Below are 19,554 nucleotides of genomic sequence, written 5' to 3' on the forward strand. Positions count from 1 at the left end.
GTGAGAGAGGTGAGAGGTGGAGGAGGGAGAGAAAAAGAGAGAAAGAGGGGTGAGAGGATGGAGGAGAGAGAGAGGGGTGAGAGGAGTAAGAGGGGTGAGAGGATGGAGGAGAGAGAGGGATGAGAGGGATGAGAGAGGGTGAGAGAGGTGAGAGATGGAGGAGGGAGAGAAAAAGAGAGAAAGAGGGGTGAGAGGATGGAGGAGAGAGAGGGATGAGAGGGATGAGAGAGAGGTGAGAGAGGTGAGAGGTGGAGGAGGGAGAGAAAAAGAGAGAAAGAGGGGAGAGAGGGGTGAGGGGAGTAAGGAGGGGTGAGAGGGGGTGGGTAGAGAGTGGTTAGAGGAGTAAGAGGGGGTGAGAGATCTGGTGGAGAGAGAGAGAGGGGTGAGGGGAGTAAGATGAGTGAGAGGATGGAGGAGAGAGAGTGATGAGAGGGATGAGAGAGGGGTGAGAGAGGTGAGAGGTGGAGGAGAGAGAGAAAAAGAGAGAAAGAGGGGTGAGAGTGGTTAGAGGAGTAAGAGGGGTGAGAGACCTGGTGGAGAGAGAGACAGAGGGATGAGGGGAGTAAGATGAGTGAGAGGATGGAGGAGAGAGAGGGATGAGAGAGGGGTGAGAGAGGTGAGAGGTGGAGGAGAGAGAGAAAAAGAGAGAAAGAGGGGTGAGAGGGGTGAGAGGAGTAAGTGAGTGAGAGGGTGGTAGAGAGAGGGATGAGAGGGATGAGAGAGGGGTGAGAGAGGTGAGAGGTGGAGGAGAGAGAGAAAAAGAGAGAAAGAGGGGTGAGAGGGGTGAGAGGAGTAAGTGAGTGAGAGGGTGGTAGAGAGAGGGATGAGAGGGATGAGAGAGGGGTGAGAGAGGTGAGAGGTGGAGGAGAGAGAGAAAAAGAGAGAAAGAGGGGTGAGAGGGGTGAGAGGAGTAAGGAGGGGTAAGAGAGTGGTGGGTAGAGAGTGGTTAGAGGAGTAAGAGGGGTGAGAGACCTGGTGGAGAGAGAGAGAGAGAGGGGTGAGGGGAGTAAGATGAGTGAGAGGGTGGTAAAGAGAGGGGTGAGGGGGTGAGAGGGTGGTGGACAGAGAGGGGTGAGATGGGTAAGAGGGGTGACAGGGTGGTGTAGAGAGAGAGAGAGAGAGGGGGGTAGAAAGGGTGAGAGGGGTGGAGAGGGAGGGATGAGAGTGGGTAAGAGGGGTGAGAGGGTGGTGTAGAGAGAGAGAGAGAGAGAGAGAGGGGGTAGAAAGGGTGAGAGGGGTGGAGAGGGAGGGGTGAGAGGGGTGAGAGAGGTGAGAGGTGGAGGAGGGAGAGAAAAAGAGAGAAAGAGGGGTGAGAGGGGTGAGAGACCTGGTGGAGAGAGAGACAGAGGGATGAGGGGAGTAAGATGAGTGAGAGGATGGAGGAGAGAGAGGGATGAGAGGGATGAGAGAGGGGTGAGAGAGGTGAGAGGTGGAGGAGAGAGAGAAAAAGAGAGAAAGAGGGGTGAGAGGGGTGAGAGGAGTAAGGAGGGGTGAGAGGGTGGTGGGTAGAGAGTGGTTAGAGGAGTAAGAGGGGTGAGAGAGCTTGTGAGAGAGAGACAGAGGGGTGAGGGGAGTAAGATGAGTGAGAGGGTGGTAGAGTGAGGGGTGAGGGGGTGAGAGGGTGGTGGAGAGAGAGGGGGTGAGATGGGTAAGAGGGGTGACAGGGTGGTGTAGAGAGAGAGGGGGGGTAGAAAGGGTGAGAGGGGTGGAGAGGGAGGGGTGAGAGTGGGTGAGAGGGTGAGAGGGTAGTGGAGAGAGAGAGAGAGGGGGGGGGAGGTAGAGAGGGTGTTAGAGAGAGAGGGGTAAGAGGGGTGAGAGGTAAGAGGGTGGTGGAGAGAGGTGGGAGGAGTGAGAGGGTTCAGGAGAAAGTAGGTAAGAAGGTGTGTCGTTGTGGGCGTTCGTATCTGTTTGTGGGTGAGTGGGTGTGTATGGGTTAAGATGTGTGTTGGTAAGGATGAGGGTTTGTGCGTGCGTGCGTGTGTCTGTGTGTGTGTGTCTGTATGTTAAAGATAGACAGAGAGAGAGAGAGAGAGAGAGAGAGGAGCAAACAAATAATCCAACTTTTGTTCTCCTAATAATTCAGGAAAGAAAGGCAAGTACAGAAGTGCTCGACTCGACATCATAAACCGGTATTCCGTTTATGGTCGAACCAGCAATGAGACGAGGTGCGAAATAATGAGATATTTTAATATGCTACACAATTAATTGTATTTGATATATGACACATATTAGTGTGCCACGTTTATGACACTTTATTACGGTGTCAGTATTTACCATCATAAAACGATACTCGATAAGGTATAAAGATTTTAGTGGTGGTTGTGGTGGCTTTTTAATAATGCTCCAACATTATTACCCCGGACATAGCTGGCGGCCAAATTTAATGTGTAGGGCTCTTGCACATCGGGTACTCATTTACATCTGGGTGGAGAAGGGCAAATGCGGATCAATGTATTTCAAAAGAACTGTAATGTCGGGCTGGGATTCGAACCCTCAACCTTTCGTTATAATCATAAATAAGCCACCTCGCTGCCCTGTTAAAGGATGCCCAAGTAGTGCATCCGCCAGTAACCCCACCCCCTTCCTCGCCCATGCCACACATGACTTCTAGGGCAAGTTCACTTTGGCTTAAAGTTGGCTTGATGAGAGAAACGGGTCATTACTTTTTACATATTTGGGGAGAATATAAAACAAAAGAATAATGAAATCATGAAGTTTTAAAGATTTGACCGATAAAGCACAAGTTGGCAAACTTTTTCATTTTCCTGTTTGTCAAATTTGTAATTTAAGTTTCATAAGATTTCCAGTTTCTCCAAATAATTACTTATCATAATACCCTTGGTAAATCACATAGCTTGTCACGTTTCACATCCTAGCCTTCATATCCGAGCCTTAGACATCATCCTCTACAAGAACGGAGGCCTTTATAAAATTCAATTGAGCTTTATTTCAAAACAACTTTTTTTTTACATTAAAGAATTATAACATTGTGTTGTGTAAATTGTTCACGGCGTAGAATGTTTAAAGGGATCTGGTAACTTTGTCTCAGATTCTGAAACAAAATCCTGGATTTAGCTCATGCTGCAATGATAATTATAAACCTTAAGGTCAGTCATGACTTTTACAATCCGATCGCCTGTCTGATTATCGAGATATTTATGATCGGAAAATCGAAACCAAATTTTGCGTTTGCCAAACGGTTATCATAACACTACAGTCTATTGGGGAAAACGAATATGGTAAAACCGGTCACTCAAAGATTTTTACTTTTTTGAGGCCCTTCTTGATCATTTTGAAGCGCGATTATTTTAGGGCTTCAATATTATACAATATCACAGACACTGATAACACGTAGGGCCGTGCATCTGTAACGCCTTCGTGATCTATTAAAGTTGATTTGAGGCTCTGTCTGGCTTCCTCGTAACATTTTGACACATACCGAATCTCGAGAGTGTAGATAATGAAGGACGAGCGTTACGAAAAATATGGGTTAGGTACACTATTGTACAGCTTCAGTAATGAATGTATATCATGTATATATATATACTACTACCAATACTATCGCTGCAACTCATACTACTACTTCGACTACTACTAACACTACTACTACGACTGCTACGTACTACTACCACTACCACCACTACTGACTACTTCCGCTACTACTAATACTACCAATACTACTAACACTACTATTACTATCTACTGCTACTAATACTACCCATAATGCTACTTCTGCTACTAATACTACAACTACTAGTACTACCACAACTTATACTTCTACTTTTACTACTACTCTTACTACTACTACTACTACTACTACTACTACTACTACTGCTGCTGCTGCTGCTGATACTACTACTTCTACTACACTTACCACTACTTCTACTACACTTACCACTACTTCTACTACACTTACCACTACTTCTACTACACTTACCACTACTTCTACTACTACTAAAATTCAGGGTCTTTTAAAAAAATCAATATTCTCCCTCGCGGTTGACTGAACAATAAGCATTGGATTAGGAAGGTAAAACGAGAAAGTTATTTGTAAACAAGTAAATGGATCTGAAATTTTAATTATAATGTCATTTAGTTGACTCTATTCTATACCCATATTTACATTAGCTAAATCCAGTTTACATTCCTTTTTAAAAATTATCATTTTGCGATAGCATTCCATCAAACAGTTGACTCACCGATGCAGAATGAAGGTTTGAATTAAGAACAGAAATTGAAATCCACATGTATAAATAACCAGAAAGAGAGCAAAAACAACAACAACAACACTCTGAGTTGTCTTCGATTAGTTTACCAGTTCGCGTGCAAAAATCTCAATGCCGCATTTGTATTTAATCTCTAATCTCTAATCTTGTCCATTGTATTTAATCTCTAATCTTGTCCATTATGGGAGAAAACATATAAATATAAACTTTCGCGAATAATAGACCCCTTGAAAATCTCATTACTTGGAAATTCGTCAGGTATTTAGGACTTTTGTAGGATTTCTTTTGTTTTTGTTATTTTTAACAGGAAATAAGCATGAAAAGTAGGTCAACCAATAGGAATACTTTATGTCATATCTGAAGATGCGCCTAGCGCATATTATATCCTGCATCAAAAATTTGTTGGCTTTTGATTGGTTGAGAGCTCGTCACATGACCAGAAATATTTGACCTATTTTTAGAAAGTACTATATGAGAGTACTATTTTGGTTTACAATTTTGGAGTTGAGAAAAAAATGTGAATTTTTTGGGGGAATTGAATCAATTTTTTTTTTTCAAATCTTAATTTAATGAAAACAGAATATTTTAAATCTTTTTAGATAAAATTTGACATTTTTTTTGTTCTAAATTTTTTTTCTCCCAAAAATGATTTTTTTTGTTTTGTTTTTTGTTTGTATTAAATAAATTTTTGATGCAGGATATAAAACAAATATACCATGCCTTCTGTTCGAGGAACGGTTAAACTATGGGCCTCGGTGACTCCAAAAGTACCATTTGCTTCGGCAAATAGTAGTCACCTCTTGCGCATAGTTTTAACCAGAACCTCTTAAGGCAGTGTATATTTGTATACTAATCTTTGGCGTAATTAGTTATTTGAGCACTTATTACGCGCGTCATCATTATGCGCTGTTGAATGTGGATCATGAAGACAAATCACGCTTTCACTATATTGGTTAAGATGAGAGCATTAAAATCGTCATATCCTAGCATGTAATATCTTAGAAAGTTCTCATCTGTGATGTTTCCGGTCAACACGCAATCTTCTTCTAACTCGTCTATTGGCACGAAGTTGGTTCTGGGTAAAAAAAAATTGCCGCCATTATATCACCACGAAAGATACAACAATACCATACCTGTTGTAAATATTGTTGTAAATACCATGCAAGATAAGATAAGATAAAAGATACAACAACTTTCAGAATACCAATTATCTCGACATTATCTCCCGTGCGCATAATAAGCAAACAAGGATTAAATGCCACTTTATTAATAATACGCACAATTACAAGCGCACCAAAGTATGAGCGCAGGCGCGGCCAATAAGATGAGAGAAAAGATACAACAAAAGATAACACAAAAGTTAGAACAATGTTCAGAATACCAACTTTATCGTATCTTCAAAGATACAACAATATTAGTGATAACACAGGGTTCAGAATACCGCCCCTGGGGGGTGTTTCACTAAAGCCCTAAAATCGATCTAAAATCGATTTGATCGATTTTAAGGGCCTAAAATTGATTTCGATTTTAGCAGCAGTTTCACTAAATAAATAAAATCGATTTTGGCCTTAAAATCGATTTTAAGTTAGAGTGTGATCCATATCAATTTTAAATCAATTTTATCCTTATTCATTGCATTATTGATATGCTATGTTCAGTATTCATTGGTTTAAAAGGCGTATGTGTCGGCTAGATTCAATTTGAACATACATCTGAAAATGAAGAATTCTGTTCCGAAAATGAATGGCATTTTTTTTTTTTTTTTTGGGGGGGGGGGGGGAACAAAGCTTTGTTCATAACCAATTTTTTTTAAAATCATCATAGTGAGGCATATGATCAATACCAAATGTGGCACTCTGGTGGGGGGGGGAGCACAATGGCCCATTTTTTCTTCAAAAATACATGGGCGGCCCTTTTTCTCCTTAACCCTATCTAGCCCGAGGGGGGGGGGGGGGCTTATCCAGCCGCACGGGAGGGGGCCCAATTCGTGAGACAATATTTAGCAGCGAAACAGCCGGCCGATAATTAGCTCAGTGAAGGGGGGTGAGCACTAATTTTTTTGGGGGGGCCCTCGACAAAATTTTAAAAATCGCACCCCCCCCCCCGAGCGCCAGGGGAGGGGGCCCATCTCCACAAAAAAAATGGTATACTTAACGTGTTCTGACACATTTTTTTTTCCCAGAGGAGGGGACCCGGCCCCCCTGGATCTGCTACTGCTTAGAAGTGCCCCCCAGGCTATGCAGTTTCAAAATAACCCATGCTAGATAGGGTTAAAGTGCCCCTTTTACATCTGATTAACATCCTTTTTTGTTTATTAAAAGTGCACTTTTTCTTCATGTAGTTTGTAACGTTTCACTTTGTTTTAAAGTTCCTCTTGTTATTTCTAATAACTTCTTATGTTTTCTTCTTAGAAGTGACCCTTTTCCATTTTGTTATGTGCCCCCTTCTCTATATTTTTTAAACCATATGTGCTTACAATTATGTGTCCTTATTCCGTTCATATTCTCTCTCTCTCTCTCTCTCTCATTAACATAAAACGACACTCCCATCACAACGCTTTGCTTGTCGCCCCTTTCAAAGTAATTTTGTTTCTTCATGAACACCCCCCCCTTCCCACACAAAAATAAATAAAGAACAAAATTGAATAAATAAACACTAACTTATAACAAGAGCATTACTAGGATATTTGAATACTCACCAGCAAACAAACACACCATGATTGAATCACATCATCGCTCTTTATCATCATGTAATAATTATCACCATGCGCTAGCGTACAATCTCATCTATTCACCCCCCCCCCCTTTTATCTTCTTAAAAGACAAAAAATACATACAAATGAAATTAACACAGATTTTAATGTCTAATCAATATGCTTATGCTTTAATGAATAAAATCTACATTTTGTAAATGATGAGCATAGCAAATACATTCAAGGGATACAATTAGAACATTTTTTAAATGACACAAATGGAAGGGCTACTATGAAAGTATCAGCCAGTTAAAACTACTGCAGCTGATATCTGCCACTCTCTATTCGAGTTACTTTTAAGGATATTAAAAGAGTAATACTTGTCAAAAGTATTTCTGTTACTCGTATGTTTGTTAATCTATGGATGATATACATTGTCATCTAGGTCACGCAGTCGGTGAGAATGTGATTTTCTTGATACAATAGTTTGTCTATATGAAATCAATCATCAATTCTTTTCTATCAGCTTTGAAAAAAAATTCCTGCAGGAAAAATCTGTTTTCACTCAATCACAATGTTCTGTTGTTTATTTTGTATTCGTTATTGTGCAATTGCTACAAGAGCACTTTAAGCACCAACAGGTAATTATCGATACAAAGTCATGCAAGAAGTGCCTCTAGGAAGAGTTCCAAATAGGTCATCAAACTGCTGCTCAGATGAATTGCTAATTTAAAAATTCCAATTTGATATTTTAAGATTCATTGCCATGAACAGAATTATCTATGTAATGTGAGTTTGGTAACAATAACCTCCATGACAGAACAATAGCTTTTTATTTATTTTCTTTTCTTCTGCAAGATTCTAAAATTGTGTTTAAAATATAGGAAATCTTGGAAGTATCATTAAAACGTTTACTTCCTTTAAAATATTTTATGTTCACATTTTATCAAACCCAAAACCTCATACTCGATGGCAAAATTTTAGTACCTTGACTAGAGCATTTTTAATAGCTTAGGATTTAATTTGTAAATCTTATTTTACAAGTAGTGTTGGGTGTAAAAGTGACCAGTCCATGATACCAAGATCTGTATCTCATTGTGGTTCCTCTTGCTTAAAGCTTGAAAAGGGAGCTTCTATCTGTAGGCTAGCTGATGTTTCATAGGAAGCATAATGTTGCAGGTAATTCAGGCTCTGCAGTCTAGAATCAGAATTTAAAGTTATGTAATAAATGAATCAATTAGTAAATACTAGTGCAATTTTTCAACCCATCTTCAACCTTTGTATTCATGATCATTTCAAATACTTTAATTGCTAAATAAATAAAGTAGAAGAATACAACATTTTCTTTGAAAAATTTGAGACAAAAGTAGTTTTAGTTATAGAAGATAAATGATTGTTTGCTTCGGAGAAGAAAAATCCTTTCATAACCATTTGTGCACGTTTATACAACAGAATGGTTAAGATGGGTTTTAAACTTCTTACAGGGATTATGACAAATGTACTGATTTTTCTTTTGTAATGACTGCTATAGAGGTATGACAACAATGGCAGGCACAGAACATGCTGATAAGATCAATTATGGTAATTGATACTGCTTACCTTTTCAACTTGAAGAGATGGACAATAAAAGTCCATATGTCATGAACTAGCAGTACATGAAGACGCCATAGCTCTTTATCTTGCAACCTAAGATTTAAAGCAGAGATACATAATTGTGATGAAGAGAGCACATCTATTTTCCAGAAAAATATTTGTCATTGTATCTAATGTGTTCAACAGAACATAAGTACATTTTTATCAGTAATTACAATAGTAATTTACATGTATTTGGTCCCACATATTGTTACCAACCACATTGAAAGTTTTAGACACTTGCAAGATTGACTATGGAGTCTAATATTGATCTCGGATACCCTACTCTTGAACCAAACACTGTTGTACACAGAATCAATGAACATTCCCCTGTCGTGAGTAAAAGGGAAAGATATACCTCAACTGGTAGATAACAAACAGCTTACATCATACATATATGCTCATAACATTTTGTTCAATCACATCTTTATACATTAATTTCTGCCCTAAATTTTATTAAACCGAAACGGAAATTCTTTTTGCTCAATTGATCGTGAGCCCGGCAGTCACTGAGCAGCGCCAGATCGACGTTGCTCTATCCCTTATTGTTGAACGCCAAACAATATTTATCAGTCTGGCTGACGTAGTCATTTATGTTCGATTTAGACATGTCATGGTTGACTACCCCTTACATGGATTTATCAGTTTGTGATTGTACTAGAAAATGTAATGAAAATCAAGATTACACCCTCAACAACAAATTAGTAATTTATTTATATGTAGGCCTAGTTATAGAAGAACCACACACAAAAAAAATTACCTTTCACTTGTTTAAATATTGGTGTGCAATTTTAACTAGTAAAAAGATCACTTCACAAGGCCGCTTAGTATGATACACCTAGACATTGAGCTTGAGTACATTCTGCATATCCAAACCCTTTCCTTATTGCGCCAGAGGCCGAGGTAGAAATTAGTAGTAGAATGAGAAGTCCAAGACTGTAGAGACACGGCAGGAGAAAACTTTTGAGTCTTGGACTAAAGCCGGTCTATTCGGTGGATACGACTTGAGGTCCACTCCATCTTTGAGTCTGACTCTGTCAGAAGAAAAATGAAATTAAGAAAAAAAAAATAACATAGAGGTCTAGGGAGCCTAAGGCTTAGAGACCATAGTCGACTAATATACCTGGTTTTAATATTAATATGCCTAGACCTACTAGACTAGTCTAGAATCCAACTTGTTACTGTAGTGTTAGGTACAGACTAAACCTATCTGACTCCTTAAAAAATACAGTAGTCTAGACTAGATTCTAGGTCCACATCTAGGACTAGATCTAGTCCTGCAGAAGAGAGCTGCAGACAGCAGTATGTTAGAGCCTTAGACCTGGTTAGAAAGGCTAGGTCTACATCTTCCCTAGATCTATCATTATCAAGTACACCTCTAGCCCGGCCCCCCCACTCAGGGGTCGGAATGACCGCATGCGTGTTGCCAAAATGTCCGGTAAAGGGGTACTTTTCGTGCGACAAAGTCCGGCCCGAGAATTGTAAAAAAAAGGGGTGTATTCGACTTTTCACCCGGAGATTTCTTTAAAAAGGGGGTGTTTTTTTCTTTTTTTTCTCTCATCTCTTTGGACTCCTGAGAAATTATTCCGAATTTAGGGGGGTACATTGAGCAATTTTCCTGATTTAGGGGGGTCTCCAAGGCAGGAAAAGCCCGCAAAAGGGGGGTTCGAAAATGTTGGCAGTCCTCGGATAGGGGGTGCTTTCAAAAAGAGGGAACGAGCATATGCGTACCCTAAATAACACTTAGTGGGGGGGGGGGGGGCCGGGACCTCTAGACTCTAGATCTAGATCTAGACTAGAGTAGACCCTCTAAATCTACATCTAGAGTCTACTACTAGACTAGATCTAGACTCTCAATGTGTCTTAGGGTCTAACATAACAGTAACACTCTAGAGTCTAGACTAGTCTAGAGTCTAATAATCTTCTTTCATAAAATATTAACGTCAAAACAATGATCCAGTTGATTTTTAATTTTAATTTAGGGCCCAATAATAATATCAACAAAAACAAGACAAAGTCAAAGCCAATACGGCAATAGATCTAGATCTAGGGCCGCTAAATAAATAGATTCTAGATCTAGATCTAGAGTCTAGTACTTTATAGATTTAGGCCCTAGACAGAGTCTAGATCTAGATCTAGGCGTAACTACTAGTAGATCTAGGCCTACTAGAGTCTAGTCTAACTGTTAGTGTGGCCAGAAATCGAAGTAGTCTAGGCCCTAGGTCTAGATCCAGTCTAGATAAATAGGTCTAAGCCCAAATCTACAACTAGACCTAGGTCTAGGCCTAGTAGTATATTGTATAACCACAAGACTACTGCAATAATAAACTAGATTAATATGATTAATGAGTTTGTACCTGTCCTAACCCTCGGTAGAAAATTCCCATTGAACCTGCATGAATTTATATGAATGGGACTGAAATGATTGAACCAGTGCAATTCGTCCACTTTTTAGCCCAGTTGAGGAGTGATATAAATTGATATTATCTAAAGTTTTGTTCAGTTAAACAAAAATGTAATTCTATAAAAATGACAGGAACACTTTTCTCCTTCCAAAATAATAGATTTTTTATCAACAGAATTAATATTTTCAAAGAAAAACGGAATTTACTTACTTATTCAAGGAGTCTCTTCCAGTAGTTTAGCAATGCAATTTTGTGATCGATTTACCCCAAATTGACTAGCCTTGATTGCAGACACCTAAAAATCTATTTTAGCTTAAAATCGATTTGATGAAACAGCTCACACGTATCGGTTTTAAGCTAAAACTGATTCGGCCTTAAAATTGATTTTTAAAATCGAAATCGATTTTAGTTGATGAAACACCCCCCAGGTCCCTCGGAGAGGACCTAAAGCCGTCGGCCGTCTGGTTGCTTATGTAACAGTTTGAATTTGTCTTTATATTTCAGTTAGTAAATTTCTCATCTCTTCCTTAGCCACTATTACATATTCATTTATATATTTGCATTCTTCATTTGCATATTCATTTTCCCTGCTCATGTTCCCATTTCATTCACCTTCTTACAGCACAGTCTTTCAGTTGCACTACTGCCACACCTTATTTTCCTCTCTCTCCTTCAAACCCATTCCCTTTGTTGTCTTCTCATTCTCTATGCATGGTTGCCTTTTCCTGCCCTAGCAACATGCACTTTCTCTTCTCTCATTCGTTCTCTTTGCCTCTCACCTTTGATCTATCTAGCCTGTTCACCTCATTTGTTTCTCTTATCACATGACTTTCCCCTGATTGGTTTATTTTGTTATGATGCCTGAGTTGTACTCAGAGCCATGTTATAATATTGAGTATTAAAGTTAGTTCTGTTCCGTCCTTCTTCGGGTGAGGTTGTGTTTTCTACTGTCTTGGTTTACTTGAGTTTTGTTGGAGAGTTTGGATTGTTTTTGATGCAGCATGTTCGATGATTGATTTTGGTTTATAAGTTCCCTCGGTTAATAAACACGTTACACTTACTTACAAGAATGTTATGCTTTCTTAGCAGTCAGGTAAATAACAACCACCACCACCACCAAAGAATGGAGGAACATGAGAGAGAAAGAGAGAGAGAGAGAGAGAGAGAGAGAGAGCTGGGAAGATAACAATAATGTATATATTTCTAATTGTGATCCTATCAGAGAGAGAGAGAGAGATGGGGGGGGAGAAAGAGACTGAAAAAGATAGACATCAAGAGAGAGAGAGAGAGAAAGAAGAGAGAAACCTTAAAGAGAGAGAAAGAGAGAGAGAGAGAGAGAGGGGTGGGAAAGAAAGAAAGAGGGAAAGAGATGGGGAGGATAGTTCGTCTATATAGTAAGCAATTTACAACAGAGCCTAATGATGATTATGTTCTACAAAGATGACCAATCCTTTACATGGTGTTCGAAATCAATGTTACATAATAAAAAAAAGTGGCATGCCCTTAAATTGCTGCTTTCGCAAGGAGGTTTCTATTAAAATGGCGAAAGATGTTATATAACCATAGCTGAACAAGGTTTCACGTTTTCACATGGCGAGCATTCCTTTATCAATAAAAATATACACACACTTACGACTGAAACAAAAACTGGATTTTAAGAAAAAATGTAAGAGAGGTGGATAATTCGTTGTTTTAAATAAACACGGCAAAAATTAAGATAAGCAAATAACTGTAGTGCTCTTTCGATATATTGAACACTGGTCGTAATCTGTTTTCACGAAGTGACGGTAGTGAAAAAAAATTGCATTCACTTTGCGTTACGATTTTCCTCACTACCGTCACTTCGTGAAAACAAGGACGGTATGATTTAAAGGCTGAGATACACGGCCTTACGTGTTATCACTCGGTATCTGTGATATGGTGTAATATTGAAGCCCTAAAAAAATCGCGCTTCAAAATGATCAAGAAGATCCTCCAAAAAGTAAAAATCTTTGAGTGACCGGTTTTACCCTACTCGTTTTCCCCAATAGACTGTAGTGTTATGAAAACAGTTTGGCCAACGCAAAATTTGGTTTCGATTTCCAATCATAAATATCTTGACAATCAGACAGGCGATCGGCTTGTAAAAGTCATGGGGTTCCTGACTGACCTAAAGGTTTAAAATCATCATTGCAGCATGAGCTAAATCCAGGATTTTGTTTCAGAATCTGAGACAAAGTTACCGGATCCCTTTACACGATCGCAACTACTTTTGAAAAATCAACCTTTCCGCAAATTCAATAGCCTTGTGAGTCATAGAAATCATGTTCGGATAGAGGTGTCGTGGATGAGCGAAAATGACGATGAACCATAACGTTATAATAATAATAATAATATTGGATTCATATATAGCGCACGTATCGACCTTGCAAGGTCCTCAAGGCACTCCAACATTACCCGGCTATGATAGGCTGCCGATTTCGACGCTCACAGCATTTTAAGGAATTCCTTCCTACCGGTACCCATTTAACACCTGGGTGGAGAGTGGCAAATGTAGATCAATGTCTTGCCAAAGGACATTAGTGCCGCAGCGGGACTCGATCCGCGGACCTTGTGATCGACAGTCCGGCGACGTATCCACTCATCCACGACACCTCTATCCGAACATGATTTCTATGAGATATAGAAAAGGGGTAATAAAATGGCCCTTAAGTTGATTTCTCGAAAATAGATCGTGTTGAATATTAGATTTGAACTTCTGTGTTAACATAATCCGGAGCTACTATTCGTGTCAATAAGAAAATCGAGCTGAATTCATCATAATTATCGAGTTAACTAAATTGAAATACATAAAAAGATTTGAAAGACGATGCAAACCATTTAGAAGCATCTAGTGAAATAAGTGAGTTGCTGGATATCATCTTCTCAACTGTGCAATATACCGAACCTACACAATCCTGTTCTTGATTCAATGTAATCCGAGAATCTGTATTGAGTTGCGCCACATACGTTTGTTTCATTGTAGTTTGACGACGATGGTTTCGAATCACAGAGAGGGAGTATGCTGTATTATTTCGAAACACATTCAGATGATTCAGGGGCATAAATGTTCCATTTATCTGTTTGTGACGTCGCACATAGTAAAGGAAAACAATGGGAATTGTAAATATCTGGTAATCTCAACTTGTAAAAATAAAGACTTTATATATTTTCACGTATTTATCTCAAACTTTCAACGATTCCTTTTTGATCTTTCTTTTTGGCTTTCATTCCGGACAGATTTGCGTGAGAATGTAATAACCTTTCAATGGCGTTTGTAGAAGTACTGTAGTCACAGAATGTGTTAGGTATAAAAACATTCAACTCATGAAACATAAACATGCAGAATCTCACAATTACAACAAATTATGTGTACTTAAGATTAAAAAGAAAAAAAAGTAGGCGCCGTCCAAATGTTAAACATTTGCGAAGGTAAGTTAATTAATTATGCATTTGGGGTTAGAATGAAAAAAAATATTAATCATTTTTCATTTCCAACAAAACTTTTTTTTTATTATGTCATCACTAAAAAAGTGGTCATGTAATTTTATCATATTCCTTTCTCAAACTTTCACTGAATCTGTATTTTTCTGTTTGATATGGTTTTATTCAGTTCATTAAAAATATACCGTGCGCTACCCTGCTTAATAAGCTGATGGTGAAATGTTTACCAAATAAACACTTACTCAAATCAATTATTAAACAGTTTGATTTTCCCCTTCCCATGTCAGGTGAATCTATATTTTAACTACTGTAAATTTCTATATATTCTATGGATATAAGATTAGATTATTATTATTATCATTTTGATAAGGGGTGAAAAATGAACGATCTAGTCCAGGAGTACAGTTTTTCATTTGTTTTATGTCGATATACTAAAAGAATTCGATCATCTTGAACAGTGGAAAGATATTTCCCCCAAAGTGTATAAGAATATATTCTACCGAGGCATAGGCCTCTGTTTTTCGCTCTTAACTCTTTCTCAACAATTGACATCTTCTTACGGGTTCAGTATTCCCCTGTACCCCGTAGCCACGGGGGGGGGGGGGGGGGGGGCACGTGCCCCCCCCCCCCCCCCATTTTTTTTCTTCCAAGATCGGTTGAACTTTTTTAGACCCCCCCCCCCCAACAAACAAAAAAACAAAACAAAAAAAACATCAAACTCTGGCTACGGCCCTGTTCCACTGTACCCCGTAGCTACCCCATTGATGGATCCATAATATCACTCCTGTATCTTTTCCCGTATTTTTTTCCTCCACAGTATACTGTAATTGTTACATGTTTTTGTCCAATTTTGCTTTTTCAAAGATGATGAATATTATTATATACGTATACATATACAATGATTACTGATCATTCTGATTATGGAATTCGACTGTTGTAGGCCTAATTGCACATTCTGAATCCTTAAACATACATGCACCTCTTGATCGAGCAATGGCTTACGAGGCACGGGGCTGGGATCTCAACCGGTCGCCCCCAGTAGGGAGAATTATGAACTGTCACTATTTTGGTAGCTGTCACCTTGATATTTTGGCAGTGTAGCGGTGTATTCGTGTTTTTGCTATATCTTACCTAAGTGCATTTTGATGACCCCAAAATATATTTTTACTAAAATAAATGATCGTGGGAAATTGATATTCAGGAAAGCGACACCAGTGTCCATGGTCGTGAGGTATAATCTGTCACCCTTCTATATCCAGGAGGGGGAGGGGGGGGGGGAGCTTGTACCCTTTGAAGCTCAAATCAACACACTATTTTAGGGATACTGCTCTTGTATCGTCTCGGAATGCAATTTTGAAGCTTGAGAGTGTAGTTGAAAACCTATTTTTTGTGAATTTAAAAAAAAATTGAAATTATTATATTATTCTATACACTTCACTTGACATGCGTGCAAATTTTCGCGTAGATCGGCCGTTTCACGGCCGAGATCTTAAGGGGGGCCATGATGCCCCCCCCCCCCTGGCCGTACTAAGACCTCAAATAGCCCGGCCTTTTTAGGGTTAAAGGGATCGTTTAACAATGTTAAATCTGAGATACACGGCCCTACGTGTTATCAGTGTCTGTGATATGGTGTAATATTGAAGCCCTAAAAAAATCGCGCTTCAAAATGATCTAGAAGTGCTTCAAAAAAGTAAAAATCTTCGTGTGACCGGTTTTACCATACTCGTTTTCCCCAGTAGACTGTAGTGTTATGAAAACCGTCAGGCGAACGGTTTTCAAAATTTGTAATTCCGATCATAAATATCTTGATAATCAGACAGGCGATCGGCTTGAAAAAGTCATTGGGGTTCCTGACTGACCTTAAGGTTTATAATTAGCATTGCAGCATGAGCTAAATCCAGAATTTTGTTTCAGGATATGAGACAAAGTTACCAGAGCCGATCGCCCGTCTGATTATCGAGATATTTTTTATTGGAAATCGAAACCAAATTTTGCGTTTACCAAACGGTTATCATAACACTACAGTCTATTGGGGAAAACGAGTATGGTAAAAACCGGTCACTGAAAGATTTTTAATTTATTGAGGATCTTCTTGATCATTTTGAAGCGCGATTTTTTTAGGGCTTCAATATTACACAATATTACAGACACTGATAACACGTAGGGCCGTGCATCTCATATTTATCATTGTTAAACGATCCCTTTAATGTCTTGAACTGCGTGACTTAACAAGTTTCTGTAACGCCTTTGTGATCTATTAAAGTTGATTGGGGGCTCTGTCTGGCTTCCTCGTAATATTGTGACACATACCGAATCTCGAGATGGTAGATAATGAAGGACGAGCGTTACGAAAAATATGGGTTAGGTACATATGAAATCCACATCTATAAATAACCAGAAGGAGAGCGAAAAACAACAACAACAGCAATCTGAGTTGTCTTCGATTAGTTTACCAGTTCGCGTGCAAAAATCTCAATGCCGCATTTGTATTTAATCTAATCTCTAATCTTGTCCATTATGGGAGAAAACATATAAATATAAACTTTCGAATACTAGACCCCTTAAAAATCTCATTACTTGGAAATTCGTCAGGTATTTATGACTTTTGTAGAATTTTTTTTTTTTTTTTTTTTTTTTTAAACAGGAAATTGTATGCAATCTTTCATCTTTATAAGCTATGCTTTTTTATTGGTTCACAATGTCACGTATTATCTGTGTCATCGTGCACTAGGTAAATATCAGATTCTGTTTATAGATATGTGTTGGTGATGCTAAAACTAGAAGAATTTGTTTTTAATCCTAAAAAAAAAATGAAACAAGATCTAGGGTTTTTTCACAATTCTCTGATATGACTGTAATATAAATATTCAGCGTAAAAAATAGCATTGACATTGGGTTACTTCAAAACATCTTTAAGAAATAATAAAATAAAATACATGTGTGCTAGTTATAATTATGGTTCATTATGATGAAAATGAATTGTAGGAAAGACCGTGAAAGAATATATTTTCTTGGAAATGTAATTGGAGAGAGATTTTTATATTCAAATGATGTTTATAAGATAATGATAAATTGACCAGTTAGCAATATATAAACAGTCTAATGCAGGTTATACCAACACAAACGAAACATCAAAAGATAAAAACAATTAACAAAAATAGTCCTATACAAAAACATAGCCATACGCACAAACAACCCATGCGCACATTCGTTGTAAAGGAGTCGTTCCCTGCTTGAATGATATTATCGTACCTTTCTTGTCATTGATGAAAAGTTCAGAGCCAAGCATTATATATATTCCTCCTCCAATCAGTCTCAAAGTCACAAGTTCCTATACCTTTTGTACAATCTTGCGACTTATTCCAAGCTATCGAAAGAAAGAGAGAAAGAGAGTGTGATAAAGAGAGAGCTGGGGAGATAACAATAATGAATTCAAATTATATTTATGTACTTCTAACTGTGGTCCTATCAGAGAGAAAGAGAGAGAGAGAAGAGGGGGAGGCAAACCTTAGGGAAAAATAGTGAGATAGAAAGATATATATATATAGAGAGAGAGAGAGAGATAGAGAGAGAGAGAGAGAGAGAGAGAGAGAGAGAGAGAGGAAGAAAGAAAGAGATGGGAGCATAGTTCTAGCAGTTTATAATAGAGCATAATGATGATTATGTTGTACAAAGATAACCAATCCTAAAGGTATTGGGTGACTTTGCCTATGCTTCTAAACAAAATCCTGGATTTAGCTCATGCTGCAATCATATTATAAACATTTAGGTCAGAAATGAATCCCATGACTTTTACAAGCCAATCGCAAGTTTGATTATCAAGATATTTATGATTGCAATTCGAAATTTAACACTACAGTCTATTGGGAAAATGAGTATGGTTACACTTATTACTGAAAGATTTTTACTTTTTTGAAGCACTTCGTGATCATTTTTTTAGGGCTTCAATACAACACCATATCACAGACACTGTTAACACGTAGGCCATGCATCTCAGATTTGGCATTGTTATACAGTGCGTCCAAGAAAAAACGAAACCGACAATTATCGATGTTTTATCATTACTTAGTCACATTTATAATTAATAATTATATGGAAAGCTTAGATCCTTCTCTTTCATTTGATGCAACTCATATGATGCATATTTCACGCATGAGTGATTAAAATGAATTTGAAGAGAGGAAAACAAAAAGTCATTTGGCGGACGGTATCTTAATTTCAAAGAGAAAATCACATTTCTAGAAAGTTGAGTTTCTGCTCTTTTATATGACAACTCAATCAGGAAAAATAAGCAAGGAATGACAAAGTTCTGTATGTTTAAAGTAGTGCTTGCATTTCCATAATTGTATCAAACAAATTCGTTTTCACTGGCTGCCTGCCGTAGCGACAAGCAGAACTGACAAAAGACTAACTCGTTTCGTTGACAATCAGCCATGCATGAAGTCTTTCGTTTACGGCTGATTGTCTTTAGTTAAATCCGTTTGTTGCTACGACAGGCAGCCGGTGAAAACGAATTCGTTTAATGAAATTATGGAAATGCAAGCACTATTTTAAACAAATATTATATGAGTTGGATCAAATGAAGAAGAAGCTTTACAAATATGTATCATTTATCAATTATAATTGTGATTAAGTTATGATAAAACATCGATAATTCTCGGTTTCGTTTTTTCTGGGACGCACTGTACAATGCCTTTGAAAGGTGTACGAAATCAATGTTACATTATACAGAAGTGGCATGCCCTTAAATTGCTGCTTTTGCAAGGAGGTTTCTATTGAAATGGCGAAAGATGTTACATAACCATAGCAGAACAAGGTTTCCGTTTAAACATGACGAGCATGATATCATCAATATAATTATACAAGCACACACTCAAAGACTGAAGAAAAAAACTGGATTAAAAATAAGGAAGACGGAAGGAAAATGAGAGTGTCATAACTTTTTTGTTTTGTTTTTGTTTGTGTTTGTACTTTTTCTTTCTCTCTAATGTCTTTTGTTCTCGTTTGTTTGTGGGTTATTTAAGACTAAGTGTATGATTATTTGTTTGTTTATTTTTTTGTCTGTTTTTAACATAGGTTCCAATTCATGGGTGTTAGATGCTAAAGGTTTATTTTCTCAGGTATATTCAATATGTTA

This window comes from Strongylocentrotus purpuratus, unplaced genomic scaffold (assembly GCF_000002235.5).
Source record: "Strongylocentrotus purpuratus isolate Spur 01 unplaced genomic scaffold, Spur_5.0 spur5_scaffold_9, whole genome shotgun sequence".
Taxonomy (NCBI): domain Eukaryota; kingdom Metazoa; phylum Echinodermata; class Echinoidea; order Camarodonta; family Strongylocentrotidae; genus Strongylocentrotus; species Strongylocentrotus purpuratus.